This window comes from Tenrec ecaudatus, chromosome 7 (assembly GCF_050624435.1).
Source record: "Tenrec ecaudatus isolate mTenEca1 chromosome 7, mTenEca1.hap1, whole genome shotgun sequence".
Taxonomy (NCBI): domain Eukaryota; kingdom Metazoa; phylum Chordata; class Mammalia; order Afrosoricida; family Tenrecidae; genus Tenrec; species Tenrec ecaudatus.
The window spans coordinates 42,343,697-42,361,435 of record NC_134536.1 but is presented as its reverse complement, the minus strand read 5'-3'; the positions used below and the strand labels follow the sequence as shown (position 1 = coordinate 42,361,435).

At 38.0% G+C, this 17,739-nt stretch overlaps 1 protein-coding gene across 2 annotated transcripts in view; it reads right to left on the bottom strand.

Annotated features, from left to right (window-relative positions):
• The window catches only part of PTPRK (protein tyrosine phosphatase receptor type K), a 634,437-nt gene that overhangs the window by 147,112 nt on the left and 469,586 nt on the right, over window positions 1–17,739 (bottom strand). The window lies entirely within an intron of this gene.

Sequence of the window (17,739 nt, the reverse complement as noted above, 5' to 3'; positions counted from 1 at the left end):
ATTTCATTTTGATTTTATGGTTCGTTGTCACTCAGCACCTTGATATACCCTTTATTCCCAGTCTCTTCCTTTGGTACTTTCATGTTGTGTTAGGCAGAGATCTCTCTCTAAAGGGGTAGTGTACAGCTTTTATATCCTTTTTAATAGGCTGTGCTGAGATACAGTGGTACTGAGTGTTTAATATATGTCAACATTCTGATATTATAGCATATACTATCACGTTTTACAAAATGCATATATATGATTTTAAATTAATGTATTTGTTTTCACTTTCTCTAAGTTATTTGATTGCAAGTGTATTTTATTATGCTTCTGCAGTTAATGAATTAAATTCACAATTAATAATAATACTTCTCCAAACAAGATACATCAATAATTTACACTAAGTAATACTATGGAGGAAATAGACAGCGCTCCATTGCATCACAGCTCCTTATCACTGATTATAATACTTTGCTTTCTTTATTACTAATATTACCTGTTGCGTCATCAGTGTTCTTAACTTGAAGAACACTGATGACACAACAGGTAAGCACCCAGCTGCTAACTGAAAGGTTGGCGGTTCAAATCCAACCAACAATTCCAAAGGAGAAAGGCTGACAGTCTGCTGTCTCTAACTTTAACTGGATCATACAGTTGCTCTCAGTTGGAGTCAACTTAAGAGCACTCAAAAACAAGAAGCACACATTCTGGAATATAATCTAAATTTCTTTACTTTTGACAGGATAGTACTGACAGCGAAAATACACTTAAGTCAAATCGCACATCACACTCTGTAGATACAGAAACAGATAAATGCTTTCCTCAATTGCATAGCACCTTGTAAATATTTTGCATTCATTCTTCAATGAGCCAGCCAGTCAATTTAATATTGAGAAACTTATTATAAAGTATGTTCATTTATGCAATGTTAAAGAGCTCAGTTTAAGTGAGACTACCTTATAACAGATAGTGCTCATCGAAAGAAAACCAAGAATCACACTAGAACAATGACCCAGGTATGTGCTGATCACTTTATTCCTTATGAGGATTATGCCTTTCACACACAAACTTTTCTTTCCTTTTATTCCATCTGGAAACTTATTCAACAGATTTATTCATTTTCTAATCTCATACCTGCAGAAGGGGAAACTTCTACATTATATGGCAGAGATGTTCCAAAGCTGATCACAACTACGAACAAACCTTTAGATTTTATAAAATGCAGGAGGCTGGTAACACCCTGGGGCTTCAGGAAAACAAAAAAGACAGATTGGATGATCATCTGTCCATTTCCGTTTCTGAAGCCACCATTTATCCCCTGCTTTCATGCATGATTAACTGCTCGCAGATCCTTCACTTGTAATCAATAGTTGTGAAGTTTTATATTAGGTTTAGAGATTAGACAGCCTTGATTATAAATTTTATCGATTGGTACAATTTCGCTGCCGAAATCCCTGTGAATTTTTCAGAGATTAAATTAAAAGGAGATATATGGCCTAGACACACTCGAAATGCCAGTGTGATTATAAGGGGTGACCTCTTTCGACTCATTTCTCTGGGTGAGTAAGATCCATCTAGTGCACTACAACATGAATCAGCATGTCAACGAGCATCAAGCTGAGATAGTAAACACGGTGAAAATGTGACAAACAGAATTACAGAACTGCAAGGAAAACCACCCTAAGCCCATAATTAATACAGGCAACTTGCGGGGATTAATTGCTTCAGCTCATTTGTAAATTAGGAAATTGGCAGAGATAAGAATAATGAACTGCTTAATATATACCTGGGAAATTCAAGCCCATATTAAAACTGAAGATTCACGATCTCCTTCAAGATAAAGTGACGATGACAGCTTTTCTTAATTACTGGAGGAAAAATTAGTCTTCAAAGGTCAGTAAATAATCTAAATCCAATGCAGTTGAGTTGATTCCCACTCCTCGCAGCCTCAAAGGGCAGACAATAACTTCCCTGTGTGTTTCCAAGACTGTCCTCTTCAGGGAAGCAGACTGCCACCGCTTTCTCCCAGGGAGTGACTGGGGGGTTTCAATCACTGACCTTTCGGTTCATAGTTGAGCCCTTAATTAATGAGACACCGCGGATCCTCGTCTAGTGTTTACAACATTCAAGACCAAGTCTATGCTATGAATAGTCTCATTTTAAATCCTTGAAAGTACTGATAAACGCAATCCGTTATTTTAAGATCAAATATCTTTTTAAAAAACACACCAAAAAACCAAGACACCATATGTACTCCATTTCAAACGGCAAATAGGGGTTGATATTAACCTTGTTCTACAGTAGCAATACCCTGGTGCGGTGGGTGAAATTTCTTGAAATGGTTCATTTTTGTAACTTCCACCAAGTGACTGGGTGGAACCATTCCAGAAGGGCACGGGACACACGAATAGATGGGGGGGGTGGGGGCTTTGTGGGTATATAGACGGGGGCATTTCAGAAGCAGGAGGGGACAATCCCTGAGACCATCAGAGGAGCGCCACCAGAGGGGCACCTTCAAGAAGCGTTCCTGTAGAGCCAGGGGTGAGAAGCCAGAACAGGAGTGAGGGGCTTTGCCAGAGACCATGGGTCGGTGACGGGGAGAGGCAGGAAGGGTTCCTGACTCCAAAGGCAGAGCTCAGGGAGCGCATGGCGGAGACTGAGGACCTGAAACCAACCTGGCTGCTGGCTGAGAAGAGGTGCTATTGTGAACAAAAAACTGTCTCTTTTTTTCCCCCTTGATCCTGCTCTGTGGTAAATTGTTGGCTTCTCTAATAAACCCCCATCATCTTGAGTACTGTCTGAGAGTGGTGTGTGTCCGTTGCAGTGGATAATGAACCCAGCAGAGAAACAGTGCAGCGGGAGCACTGGTTGGTGTCAGAGCACTAACCAAAGGACGCCGAAAGATGCAGGCCTGTCGTCCCTCTGCCTTGTGGCAATTCTTCTCGGGATAGTGAAGAACTAGATTTTCCTCTCCCCTGTGTAACCAGAGGAGATCAGATGCGGCCCCATGCCACTTCCTCACCCACTAATAGTAGGTACTGATGTATTAAAAGGGGAATATTAACAGATACAAGAGAACAGTAAACAAGGGAAATGGGTAAACATTTAAAATATGCTCAGGAAAAATATTTCTCATTTGTTCTATATATATAAACACATTAATTCCACATTAATTCCGCATACAAATTTTTATTACGAGTTACGATGAAAATAGCCCAGTAGCTTTGTGAAATACAGCAGATCTTTTTAAAACACAGAACTTCATGATCAGTCTGCATTACACCATGTAAATATTAAGAATGATGATCTTTAATAAATATTTACCAAATAAGTGCAAAGGGGCCAGACTAGTTGCTTATGATCTAAAGATGTCTAAGACGTGACTCCTATCATTTTACAATGGAAACTGTGGTGAAGGGACAGCCCATAAAGAGTTAGATTATAGTTTGTTATAGTTGGAGTCAGTCAGCTCTGGACTGAAGAGGTAAATGGAAATTTTAAATTCTGTTGATATGGATAATAAGATGTTTCCCCAGGAAATAACAGTTTTTCTTTTTCCCAAAGGACAGCTAGGTGTTTCTCTGTGCAGAGGAAACAAGGGACAAAGGACCTTGAGCAACGATAGGATGACAGGCCATCCTTCCTGTCTTGGCGTGCCTTTGAAAGGAGAACTTCCACATATATCCTCAGAATTTTTCTCTTGAGATATTTATTCATTCATCCCCGATAGAAAAAGGGAAGATAAATGCACTTGGATATTGATCTCCTGCTGGACTTCTCCTTGAACTCCAGACTCATATCCTGCTGCTTGCTAAGAGCTCAATTCAGTAGCCCAGTGGGTACACAAAGCTTAAGCCCTCCGACCCTAACCTCATGCCAGTCCACAGGCTGCCTTGCCAGCAGCCATGCCCATTTTAGGAAATGACTCCATTATTGTAATGAGTTAATAAAATAATTCACTCAAAGACTTTTCCTTCTTTTCGATTGACTAGCTCATCGGCCAAGTTTGTTCTTCCTGCAGTATAGATTTTGTCAGGCAATTTGTTCCATTCTACCTGCAACATATGTGAACCACTTACCACTTTTGCCATTGCTATTTATTTGACTTTAGCCATTTTCATCTCAGACTGGAATTAGTAACACTGCTTCTAGACACAAGCCGCTTACTGCCATCCAGCCAAGGCTGACTGACAGGGACCCTACAGGACAGTGTAGAACTGTCCCCAGGGAGTCTGAGAGTAGAAAGCCCCAGGCTTCTCCCTCAGAACAGCTAGTTGTTCAGAACTGCTGACCTTGTAGGGAGCAGCCCAACGCAGAACCATGATACCACCGGCTCCCCTTTCACACAGTACTCGGAGGGATCCCGGAACGCTCTTCAGTAACCGCCCAGCACCATTCCTGAGCGGGTTCTTAGGCCTTGTGATACTCTGTCCTTGACTCATTGTTTGACTTCCCCTCCTGCAACTCTTGAGTTTGCTCCGACTCAGTCACAATGGCCTCCTCACTGTTGCTCAAACATGTCACGTACATTCTAGACTCACCAAGGTGTTTGCACTTGCTCTCACCTCTGCCTAAAACAGGCTCCTGGATAACCACTTGTCCCTCATCTCCTACAGGGTCCGATTCAGTTACCATGGTCTCAGAGAAGGTTCCCTTGACCGTTTATTTGAAGGTCCTTTACTGCTTCATTTTGCTTCTTAGGGAGAATCAGCATCTACTACTATTCATATTTTACTTATTTATCTGGAATGCTTTCTGCCTCCCCACAGTAAAATGTGAGGTGCATAAAAAGGGGGCTTTAAAATGTTTTTTAACATTAAAAGCACTTTTTAATTTAAATGAAAAGTAATTCCAGTTTTCCATCAACTTTTGAAACTTTCTCAAAGCAATTGTTCAGTAAATATTGGGGTTGATTAAAGACTAAATGAATGAGTATGAAAATCAATTGATGTTTCTAACTTCTGGCTTATAGTAATATATGAAATAATAAATTCTGGCATGTGGTAAATAAGCTATGCATTTTACATATATTAAAAGCTACTCCGGTCTTAATTTGTTTATAAAATGAATGTCAACAACTGAACAAACCCCTTCTCTAGAGACCATCCTATACATGTAACACATAAAACACTATAGACATTTCAATAGAATAACCAAATGTCAAACAGTTGATTGGAATTAACTGAGAGTCAGAGAAAAGATTACTGTAAATCTTAGAAAGCCTAAGGTAAAACATCTTCAACAAAAGAAAGTATACATTTAACGTTGAAAATCTGAAGTCTACTTAAAGCATTTAATGCATCATGAATGTCAGGATAGCTTAATGATATCCATGTTTGGATCCTTCAAGCATTTTTCTTATTTTCTCAACTAGAGAGCAAGTTTCTCTAGGACAAGGAGCAGATTTACGACTTCACTTATTTCCTATTCAGTGCTAAGCATAGAGTAGGAAAGTGATGAATAAATTAACTTTAAGCAAATTTTCCCTAAAAGAGGTGTTATGAAATCTAAAGGCTTTGAACACATATCAAAACAAAGCTCACTACAGAGATGGAGAAGGGAAAAACAAAAGACCCTTAAAGTTACTTGATGTTATTTTCAAAGCGCAGGACACATGCTAGTTAACATGGATGGGCAGCAGGAAAGAGGCTAAATGCACAGGTCAATGTCATGATGTTTATAGCTGCAGGCAAATCCCATGCCCAGGGCAATCAGCTCTCAATCCCAGCGAGCTGCAGTCCCACCCCACTCGCCTTGTTTCTCGCCATCTCACACAATCTTGCACGTTACAGCTCTTCCTCCTGGGTCTACAGTGTGGTACAGTGACTGCCTTCTTTCCAGCTGCGTTTGAAGCTTCCTGCATCCGTCAGTGGGCTGTCCATTGAATCTTTCCACAATACAACCTGGGTCATGTCTTTTTCTTCACTCTTTTCAGTTTAATATATGCTGGTAGAGTCTTCCTCCTTCCTGATTTTCTAACACATTTCATTATAATGCTTTACTTGGTCTCCCCGAGCTGCCCTATGGAGTTTTCGATTCAGCTCTCTCTGCGTTATTTCTTCCACTTGCCTTTGCTGCACTATGACTAGGGGCAAGTATCAGAGTCACTTATGACATTAATTTTGATATTTTCTTTCTTTCCTCTCTTTAGTGACATTTGGCTTTCTTCAAGTATGATGTTCTAATGTCATCCCATAGCTCATCGGGGCTTCTATACGCTGCTATGCATGTGCCAAATCCGTTTTGAGATGTTCTAGAAATTCAGTCTCGTGTGGACTTGTTTTAATTTCCTTCAGCTTCAACTTAAACTGAAAAATGAGCAATTGATGGTGTGTTCCACAGTTGGCCCCTGGTCTGGTTTTAGCTGCTTCTCCAGGGTCTCTTCCCACAGATGTAGTCCATTTGATTTCCGTGTGTTCCATCTGGGGCAGTCCGTGCATGCATTCGTCTTTTGTGTTGCTTTAAAAAGGCACTTGCTATGAACAAATCCTTGATCTTACAAAAGCCTATTATGCGATCTCCAGCTTTATTTTCTATTGCAGCTCCTGTTTCTTCCTCTTTGTTTCCAATGTTTATGTTCCAATTGCCAATATTTATCAATGCATCTTCATTGAAAATTTGATCGATTTCAGACCGAAAACTGATGGAATTCTTTAAATCCAGCATCACTATCTTGGTGCATAAATTTGAATCATAGTATGTGGTTAGATAGTATCTGATCACTAACAGCATTGTACTTCAAGATTGATCTTGAAATGTTTCTTTTTCCAATTAATATGCCCTTCCTATTGAATTTGGCATTCCCAGCATCACAAACCGTATGATTTTCTGATTCTAGGTGGCCAATTTCCATCCATTTTAACTCACTAACGCCTAGGGTATTTGTTGTTCTTTATGTATTCCATTTCATTTTTAATGATTCCCAACCTTCCTAGATTCATACTTCACACATTCCAAGTTTCAATTATTAACAAATGTTTGCAGTTGTCACGTCTCATTTGAGCCGTGCCCCACCAGTGGAAATTTCGAAGGCGTTACTCCACTCACATCACTCAAGCTGACTCTAGTTTAGGTGGGCAGTTCTTCCTCAGTCATATTTCCAGTGGCTTCCAACCGAAGGGGTTGATCTTCTGGAAGTATTTCATGAGGTTATCCATGAGGCTTTCAGAATCTACAGCATTGCACTGCTGTTCACAGAGTTGCCAGCGGCTGTTCACAAAGCTTAAGTTCTTACCTGAAAGACCCCTGAAATCTGTTCACTTGTAGCTACCCTGTTGGTTCCGGAAAGAGCAGTAGCACAGCTTCAAGGCTCACAGCGGCCAGCGCAGTACAACAAACTGACAGACACGTGGTGGAGGGTCTGAATTCAAGGAAAGGCACTCTCCCACACCACAATCCTTTTGGTAGAAAAAAGCATCTTTGCATAGTCTTATGCAATCATATAAAAATGATTTGTTGTATCAAAACCTGGATATGCTTCCAAAGTGTAAACCCCAAATCCAAATTCACTGCCATCAAGTCAATTCTGGCTCATCGAGACCATATAAGACAGAGTAGAACTGCCCCTATGGGTTTTCCAGAATGCAAATCTTTATGTGAGTAGAAAGCCTCATCTTCTCCTGTGGAAGGCTTGGGATTTCGAACTATTGGCCTTTTAGTGAGTGGTCCAAAGGGTAACTCACTATTCCATTAAGGTGTCTCTGAAGGGTAAGTTCCTCAAATTCCCTTTTCAGAGGATAACACAGCTGTCAGCACCTAAGATACAATCCGTAAGTGACTTCTGATAAAATGAATGCACAATTTTAACTGGGAAGTTAGAGGGGGAATTTTGGTAATGCCTACCTAGTGGAACTGATTCACATCAAACCTTGAGAGATGGAACTTTTTGGAACAGTTCAATTTTGGTTTTATTACTTTAATAAATCTATTCTTTGAATATTAAATAAATATCACTACTGTCATTTTCCAAATCTGAGCATGAATAAGAATATTAATCTTGATGAGTTTAGTCGGTGGATCACAAGGGATTGTTACAAATTGACCTAGAAATATATTAATTTTGGGAATTGACTTTAACTTAATATTTTTTAAATCATTTTATTGGGAACTCATATGATTCCTACACAATCCGTATATCCATCTATTGTGTCAAGCACATCTGTACATTTGTTGCCCTCATTATTCTCAAAACATTTGCTTTTTATAATTTGTAACATAACATTTATAAAATTGTACCTCATTTCACATTACCATGCTACTGTGTTTTTGCCCACACATAGGACAAGTACATATAAAGAGAAACTTAGAATAAAAAGCAAAAAACAACAGTCAAGATTCATATATAAGGTACAGTATCCTAATGAGCACATTGTTAACTTCCTTAGACTGAAAGCACCTTAAAAGCAAAGGATAAGTGATACAGAATAAGTAATTCTTAAGTGAATATAGAATTCTGGCATTGAGTTGTCCTATGGAGAGTACACATTTCAGTAAACCACACAGAATTTTATTGGCATAGCAGTTGTTGTACACAGAATGAGGATATCCCAACTCCAGAGCTCTCAAAGACTTCTTGACAGGTTATCTGGGATGACAATTCCCCAGCCCTGGCAAGATCATTTTCAAGCACGCAGGCAAATGCTTCTGTGTACCTTAGAATACGCCTCCAGGGGAAGAGGAGTCAGAATGTCTCTTAATAATTCACTAAGCCGATCTTAACATGGAAACCAAATATAGTTTATAGCACATAGAATCCAAAGGTCATATTCTTTTGCTTTCACTTCAGTAGTGAATTAGAATAGCCTTAATTCACTAGACAAATGTAGTTTGATTTCTTGCAGATAACTCAAACTCATGTTAGTAACTGAAATAATCATGTTTCTCTCTTAACAGCATCCATAACCTGATTCCGCCTTCTGCAGTCACCAGGGCAATCGCTTAAACCTGAGACTCACTCTGGATACACAACCTTTTCTCTCTGTTCTGTATGCTTATATCAACCGGACTACCAATTCTTATTATTTGTAATTCCAAAACTCATCACTTCATCTCCACTCCCATGTCTCATGTAAACAGTTATTACCTCATAACCAATCTCCTCACCTCCAGTTCTATCTACTTTTCCCTTGTTCTAATTACACAGAAAAATACTTAGTATGATGTTGATATAAAGATTGACACATAACCTTCATACACACATAAGAGAAAGAAAATGGAATTACACGGATGTCTTAATAATGTTACTCTTTGTTAACTGCTGTACAGTTAGTAATGACTCATAGTACAGAGTAGGAAAAACTATGTTCAAATGAATAAAAAGCAAAGCAAAACTGCCCAGTCCAGCACCATCCTTACGTAACGGTTGTTGTATTTTTGCCTCTGTGTACTCATTGAATTGAAGGACTTATTACAGGATTTTTTATTGGAGGAAGGCATCTCCTAGACGGGATTCCTCTTTCTTACCCTGTACCACACACCGGGTCCTGCACCAATGACCTCTCCTGATAGCGGTTCCAAAGTACATGAGACAAAATCTCGCTATCCTCGCTTCTAAGGAGCATTTGGGTTGTACTTCGACCAAAACAGGTATGTTATTTCTCTGACAATCCATGGGATTTCCTATATCCTTTGCCAACATCATGATTCAAATGCATCCATTTTTCCCCAGTTTTTCTCATTGTCTAAATTTCCCATGCATATGAGGCAATCAACAATACTACAGCTTACACCTCAAAGTGCCACCTTTGCTATTAGAGTGATTGGATTCAGATTCCTTTGGTTCTATACTGATTTTCATTTGTTTTGTGCACATTTTTGTATTCCATGGCATGGTGGGCACACGTTGAACTGCCATTCGAAAGGGCCGCAGTTCGAAAACACTAGCCACTCTGTGGGAGAAAGATGGGGCTTTCGACTTCCATAAACAGGGACAATCTGGGAAGAACTCCGTGCCAGTTCTACCTTGTCCTATGGGGTTGCTGGGCCTCACCAATGACCTGATGGCAGTGTTTTTGAGTTTCGGAATTACGTTTTAGATACTGACTCAGGCAATAAAGATGGAACAATCTACTGAAGGGAAATACATAGCTACTCTTTAACAATTGTGTACTTTTAGTTGCAAAAGGTATGCCACACATGCACAGATTAGGCATTAAGCTACTTGCCATAAGGTTGGCAGTTAAAACCCACCAGTCACTCAGCAAGTTCAAGATGGGGCTGTCTTCTCCTAAAAAATATGCAATCTAGGGTCTATGATTTGGAATCAACTTGTTGGCCGTAAGGTTTGCCTCTATGTAAATACAAATGAGTATGCATGCTATCTTAATATGGTGATGTATGAGAGGGCCTCAAAAACGTCTTTTTAGACTCCTTTTTCCCATGAACTTTTTGCAGCTCCCATATCTTTGTGTGTGTGTGTGTGTGTGCGCGTGCACACATGTGCAAGTGCAGGTACACACAAATATGAAAAGTATCATAGAATGCTTGGCAAAAATTGTGGTTAATGTTATTGAGAAAGCATACACAACTATAACAACGTTTGAAAAGAGTTTGGGTCAATATTAAGACTTCATAGAAGGACTGTGTCCTTTGGACCTTCAAGGACGAATAAAGTGACAGAGTCCGAGTTGTTGTGAAGCTCAGAAGCATCGCACAGGTCCGGGGAAGTGCACAGGTACGCCTCGCGGGGCTACAGAAACAAAGGCAGCTGTGGCTGGAACAGCCGGAGCAAAGCAAGAGACGTGCAGAGTGCAGCCGGTGGGGCTGTGAAGTGGTGATCTGTATGCCACGCTGTCCCCGCTACTGCAGGATTATGGTCTTGTGGTTTTCCTGCTCACATGTGTGTCCTACTTTGTGATTGAAAACATCCCATGGAAATCCTCTCTCCCGGGGTGATATGGCTAAAATACAGCCCCATGATGTCATTGTTCTGCCCCGATGACCTTCAAGATATAGCCAACCACCACCCAAAGCACTCCATATTTGAGGCAAGGTCTGGCTCCCCAGCCTGCACCTCTCAGCATGGCCCACAATCCTTCTGGGCGCCAGCCTGCCTGAACAGTGCATTGTCTTGAAGACAGTCATGTACTCTTGGAATCTAACACATTTCCTGAGAATCCCCTAGCTCACACAAGCCAGGTTTTAGAAATAACCAACAGCAAGTGCGATAGGCAACACAGTCTTGGTGCTCACAAGTAAAATCATCTCTACTTTCCCCTTGCCCAAGTCCAATATACACTCTGGTGAAAATGTGATTATGTCTGAAATTATGGAAATGTAAGTCAGCACAAGAGGAATTATTTCATCAGAGAAAACATGCTTCTAAAAGTGAAAGTAGAGAGTGGCAAATAGAAGCCATTTAAGATTAATTAAATGAGCGAAAAGAAATGTTGTACAGTAATTTTACAGAATTGTTTATTATCAACTATTTGGAAATACTAACTCTCTAAAACTATAACTTTATAAGCTATAAACATGTTATGACTGTTAAATGAATTTTAAAATAAAATGTATTTGATTACTAGTTTTATGCTTAGAATAAAAATCGGAATGTTCACATGCTAGTGTACGGAATAATTTTTAGGATGGTATAAATGGGAAATTAAATCTGTTACCTGGCACATTATTTTTCTCAGACCTCCGTCATGAAGAATGTATACTAGGCACAGACCAGTCAGTGGAGAAGGACGTCATACTTTGTGAAGCAGCTCAAACAGCTCAGCAAGAAAGGCTCACAAATAGCAACGACGCGAGGCTGGCCCAGGCCCAGGCAGTGTTTCATGTAATGCACTGGAAACTGACTCGACTCCACAGCACCTCACAGTGAGCATTGAGTTAAATCTTCCTGTAATTTCACCATTAAGCTACTTATTTGGGATTAAGTGAAATATAATTCAAGAGTCGAAAAAGTGAAGGAGACAGTTTATGTAGAAAGTAGAAGGAATTTACACACACCCCGATGGTTTCTGTGACAGCAGCAATGCTCAGAGGTGAACAATGATGTCCGTAAATTACAGTAAGAGTGACATGTGATTGAAATCACGGTTTTTATTCTTTCATCCATCAGACTTTACAGTAAAGGGTGCTATTACTTGATTAATGACAATAAATCAGACTCACTATATACTTGCAATACGGCATATCTAGGTGGCACAAATAAATACTTTAGAACGAGTCTCAATTATGCCGTACAAATTCTTGAAGCAGCTCTATATTCAAAGTAAAAAAGGGAAAATAACTTTGCTCGGAATCCAGGTTTAATGTGAAGGTCCATATTAGGGTAAGCCCCAAAGTGCCCTAACGGTTAGTGTTCTAACGCACAAGCTTATCCCAAAGAAAAGCATTGTCCCACGTCACTAATCAGAGGATGTTTGCAGACAAGTTTTCTTGGTGGTCCACTTAGCTTCATCGCGTTAGGGAGCCTTCAGAAAGGATCCAATCTAGATAGTGGCTTCTAAGAAGAACTGCTGAACCAGTGAAATTCAAGGCAGAGAAGGCAGCTCAGAAGGTTTGGGTCACCAGTTTTTGTTTTTAATTCCAAAGGGATTACCTGCCTAGATTCTCCTGAAGAACCCAGGAGAGTGATGAGGGCTCATGGTGAAGAAGGTTTAAGAAAACTGGAAATTGCTTTGGGGAGTAGGAATCCCGGCGCATTGTGCCAATTCCCATCATCGCACGGCAGCTGCTCGGCCTCTGAGTAGCATGACTTGTCCTTCCACCCAGCTTGTTGGGAGCCTTGTCTCACTTGCCTTAGAGCTTGGATCTTGCCCCTTTGGACTTCGTTTTTGTCTCTCAACTACAACTCAAAGAATACTTAAAAGGAATACAATTTGAGTCCCTCGAGATTGTTGTTTTCAAGTGGTGTAAACAAATAGTGCAGAATCTTTGGCGGAAGGGTTAGGAGATGAAACAATGCCTTAGAAAGTGTATAGACCTGGCCAGAGGATTTCATAAGAAATAATATGTTCACATTTTGCAACTTTTGTTTAATAAGGATTACTATGATTTTGTAGTAATATTTTTAACTCTAATATATATGTGTATATTCTTTCTCCAATAGAAATATAATGATGAATTTAGGACTTAGAATACAGAAAAGCAAGAATGCCAGACTTCTTGCTACTTCTAATCTTATGTAGCTGGAGATATATATACATATAGATAGATAAATAGGATATATATATTGACATACATATGCATGGCTTGAAATATTTTTCCTTATTGATTTCCTCTGGACCATTTGCATGCAAGTAAGTACAGTGCAGTCAAGCATTTGGGAATGACCTTTTGTTTTTTATATTTTGTTTTAAAAATATGTATATTTTTCTTCAGCTTTCTTATTAAGTTCCCAATTTTCATGATGATAATAATAAAGGAAAGTGATGGCCTCAATAAAGTATCCTCGGCGTGTCCTCTAACAATAATTTAATAACATCAGTTCTAAAACCAATCTTGAGGGCTTCCCCCGATTACCTCGTTCCACTTCAGAACCAACTATTTATATTGAGACTTGTTTTCAATCAGTGTACAAGTTTTAAAAGAAGAAAAAAAAACTTTCACTCAATAGCTAGTCATTATTCTTTCTGTTTGTGTTTTAAAATAATTTTTATTGAAGTTTCTCACCACGGACAGTAACACTCAGATAGAACATTTAACCACCTCCATTTGTTGAATTTCTCTCAGGTGACGTTCTACTTAGTCCTGAACAGAATAATCAGAAACGTTATTTAAACGGTTTAATAGCACAAGTCTGCTGTTCTGAAACAGCCAGGGAACAATTTAAGTGATGTGACTAAATTTAAATTTCACCCATCTGCTGGACTAATGCAAAACCATTAATTAAATGGAATATACCATACTATGGTAAATTTATTTATATGGCTTCTTTAACCACTAATAATTTTTTTTAAAACTTTAGGAAAAAAGCATTAGTAAAAACATTCATAAGCATGGATATTTTTCAAAAACTACAATTTTTGATGTTTATTCCTTTAAATTAAATTTTCAATGTTCAAAATGGTTATCTTTTGAAATACAAAATTTCAGTTATTGTTGAATTGCTGTTTAAATCTCAATTTTATTTTCCAAATGAAAAGTTTTCTACAATATGAGAATTTTTTTTATATTTACTTTTTGGCTAATAAAACACTTCACAAACTTGCTGGGTTATATTGAGCAAATCCGGAACCATATAATGCTGGATGGAAATATTCTCTCAATGAATTTATTTGTAATAGTGCTGCTGGCTTTGGCAGTTATTCCCAAGAGTGAGCTAAAGCTACCTATGAACAAATCATAGCTAGAAAAGTAACTTTACCCAAGGACCAAATTGACTTTAGCCCCAAAGAGAAAGACTTCATGGTTTTCCTTGCTTCCTTATTATTTCTACAATACCATGAGGAGTGACCTAGAAGGACAAGTCAATAACTTTTAATATTATTTTGCCAGACATTTAATTTTTTTCAATTGAACATTTTAACAAAATTATTTTAATTAATCAGAGGCAGCATGATTGAGTGACAATATATTAGACTATTATTTAAGTGATTTAGTATTAGTTCAGAATCCCTACAGTAATCTTGAGCATGCTCCTTATCTATCACCATATCTCCACAGCATGGAAACATAACTGAATAAGTGGACTCAGAGACCTGGAGACAGAGCAATGGACTTCGTAGTCCACAGAATCAGGCACAGACGAAGGGGTCACTTGGCGAGGAGAGTGAGGGAAGTGTGAAACGTGATGGCTGGCATGGCTGAGGTTTTCTGGTGCTCACTTGTAGTTATCGATTAATTTCTCTAACTCCCATAATTAGGGGGTGGGTGAGAAATTAAGTTGAATATTTTACCTAAGGTCATAGTGCTGGAAGAAATCTGACATGAGCAGTAGAAATGTATGTCATACATTTTAGGTGATATATTCTAAATTCTGGACTCTATGTTTTTGTGGCTATAATCTCATTTTAGAAGGATTAAGGTAAGAATAAGTCTCAATTTTAGTAGAGGTTGTGAACTAAGTCACATCCTTTGTTTCCATTGTGGTAAAAACACACCCCACATCTCCATCAAAGCCCATCCTTCTAAAGAAGAGCCCACAGGGGATGCAGAGAGAGAAGGCCCCTGGCCATCAGAAGTAGGGCATGCTGAAATCTCTGTGTGAAGTGACAGACACCAGGATCAGAGGCACCAGAGGGTCTGGCACAGAGACCACGGGGCAGAGCAGAGCAGCACAGAGACTAGGAGACTGTAAGGCAGAGGTTTCCTGGCTGGGGACAGAGGGAAAACTTGGCTACTGGCTGAGAAAATGTGCTGATGTAGAACCAAACTGCTTTTGTTATCTTTCCTAATAAGCGCCTTTAATTGTGAGTACTGCCTGTGGGCTGTGAGTGGCCAGTGAGGTGCATTATCGAACCCAGAACAGCAGAGTATGGTGGGAGGAAAGGCTATATCAGGATAGGTAAAGAAAGATGGAGGAGAAAAGCCATTCGGAGTTCTGTGCTGCACCAAACGGGAAACCGAAGGAGGTCAGATATGGTGGCCCCAGGCCCTGGGCTCAGTAGTACAAATCTTAAAACTTATACCATACTCTGACACATCTGAAATAAATGTGAAATAATTTGCACTTCAGTTTTACAATATTTTGCTACCATTGTATAGTTTTAACTTCTTATTTTAGATAACTACTATAATTTTTTGCACACCAATTTTGATATTCTCCTATGCAAATCTGTTCTTGCTGATATGTGTAATAATTCAGATGAAATTTCCTATAATATTTTGGCATTTCATTCTTAATATTAAATAATTACTCTGAAAGGTAATATGATAGACCCATGTGAAAGTACAACCATTACTTTTACAATAACTAAATTTTGTAAATATATTTTTAGCTCAATCTCATTTTAAAAAAAGAATGGAGTAACTCCAGTATTCAAAAACTATTAAAAGGATCCATATACATATTGACCCAAAGGAGTAGAAACACTTTTAATGTTAATATATTAATATATGCTTAGCATAAAAAATAGGTAAGAATGAATATGTCAAATGATGACTCTGTGTATATAATGTTTGCATAGAAGTTTCTTCACTCACTACCTACTAACCATGATAAAGGAAAAAAAGAAATATGCCTAACTGCACAAGAAAAAGGAAAGAGGAAAAATTAAAGCATAACATTTATTGAATAAGAACTATAAAACAAAAGTCAAAGACTTCTTTTTCAAATAAACTAAAAATGAGTTTTTTCATTTACTTGATTTCAATTGCTATCGCAGGGAATACAATGCTAGAAAAAACCTAAATAATTATAGCACATTTCTTATACAATAATCATTATTCATGTAGTAAAATATACATTACTAAAACTCTAACTTCTCATTGATTACATGGCAAAGGAAATTATACCATAATACATACATAAAAATCTACCTATGTATATAGTTGATGAATGATTTCATCTAAAAACTGTGTTCAGATTTTTTTAAAACTATCAAATGAATTAGACCTACCGATTGTCCAAATTTATTTGTTCTACAGAATTGGAAGAGGAAAAAGAACAAAAAATTAATTACTTGAGAAGGGTTTTACCAGTCTGTATAAACACATTATTTATTACTGTCCAGAAATAAAGTATCTGAAAAAAAGTGAAATTTCTGTTTAAGTATTTTTCAAAGATTTGGTGAAAGTACTATTTTATAAAATAATAACAAGCAAACCAGGAAAGATTTAAGACAATAAACTGAATTTAGTTCAAATTAAGAGATTCAGAATTGTCTGACATGGAAACAGAAGACAGAAAATCTTGAAATTTTAGTTAGAGGAGATCGCTTCCAATTGGGTCTGCAATTCATTTAATACTTACCTAAACTGAGAGTTACAACTGATATAAACATTATATGGAAGTACCAAATATTTATTCTTCACAAAAGAAAAATAAAGTAAAAATGTTTGAATGATTGTGTGTCTTTGGCTATCTATATTTACAAATACTTCTAGTTAAAAGGTATAAAAAGTCTTAAAATAACAAAATTATATTCTATTTTCATTTTAGTATTAGGAATTCTGGATAATAAAGAAATATGGTTATAAATGTACCTACACAAAAAGCTTTTTTTTTGAGAATAGTATGATAATGTGATTTTTGCATATGAAACTCAGGTAATTACAGAAACTCAAAAGAAGACTTCCTAACAGCTGCTTCCTTTTCCCTAAATGACTGCCTTTTTGGACTTTGTACCTTCCAAGTGTTGAGTGAATTTTAAATGTCTTTTAATGCTGGTGGGGTTTTTTACCCCCTCCCCAGCAATCAACGTTAAGATTATACCACACCTGCTCTACCATTTAAATTTCACTTTCTCTGAACTTCACACTAGACTCCAAGAACTGAATTTAGCTTCTGATTCGTGGCGAAAAGATGAGCCAGTCGATTTTTTTATACTAATTTGTGACCATTAGTCATTTAACTGAGCCTCTCTGGTGTTCAGAGATGTCTCATTTCATGAGAGAAGGGCAGCTAACACCTGTAAGGTAATTATATCTACCAAATGCTGTTGGCCAGGAATATGAATACATAATTGTTCCTGCCATCTGTTAATTGTTCTATTTGAATCACTTATTTCATCATATACATTTACTTGGCATGACAAACTTTTAATAGTCTCTAGAAATATTATACTTGGAGAGATTATAAGTCTTTACATCATTAAGATGAAATTTGTAAGTCTTTAGGGACTTTAAATACAGTTATAAAGAAGAAAT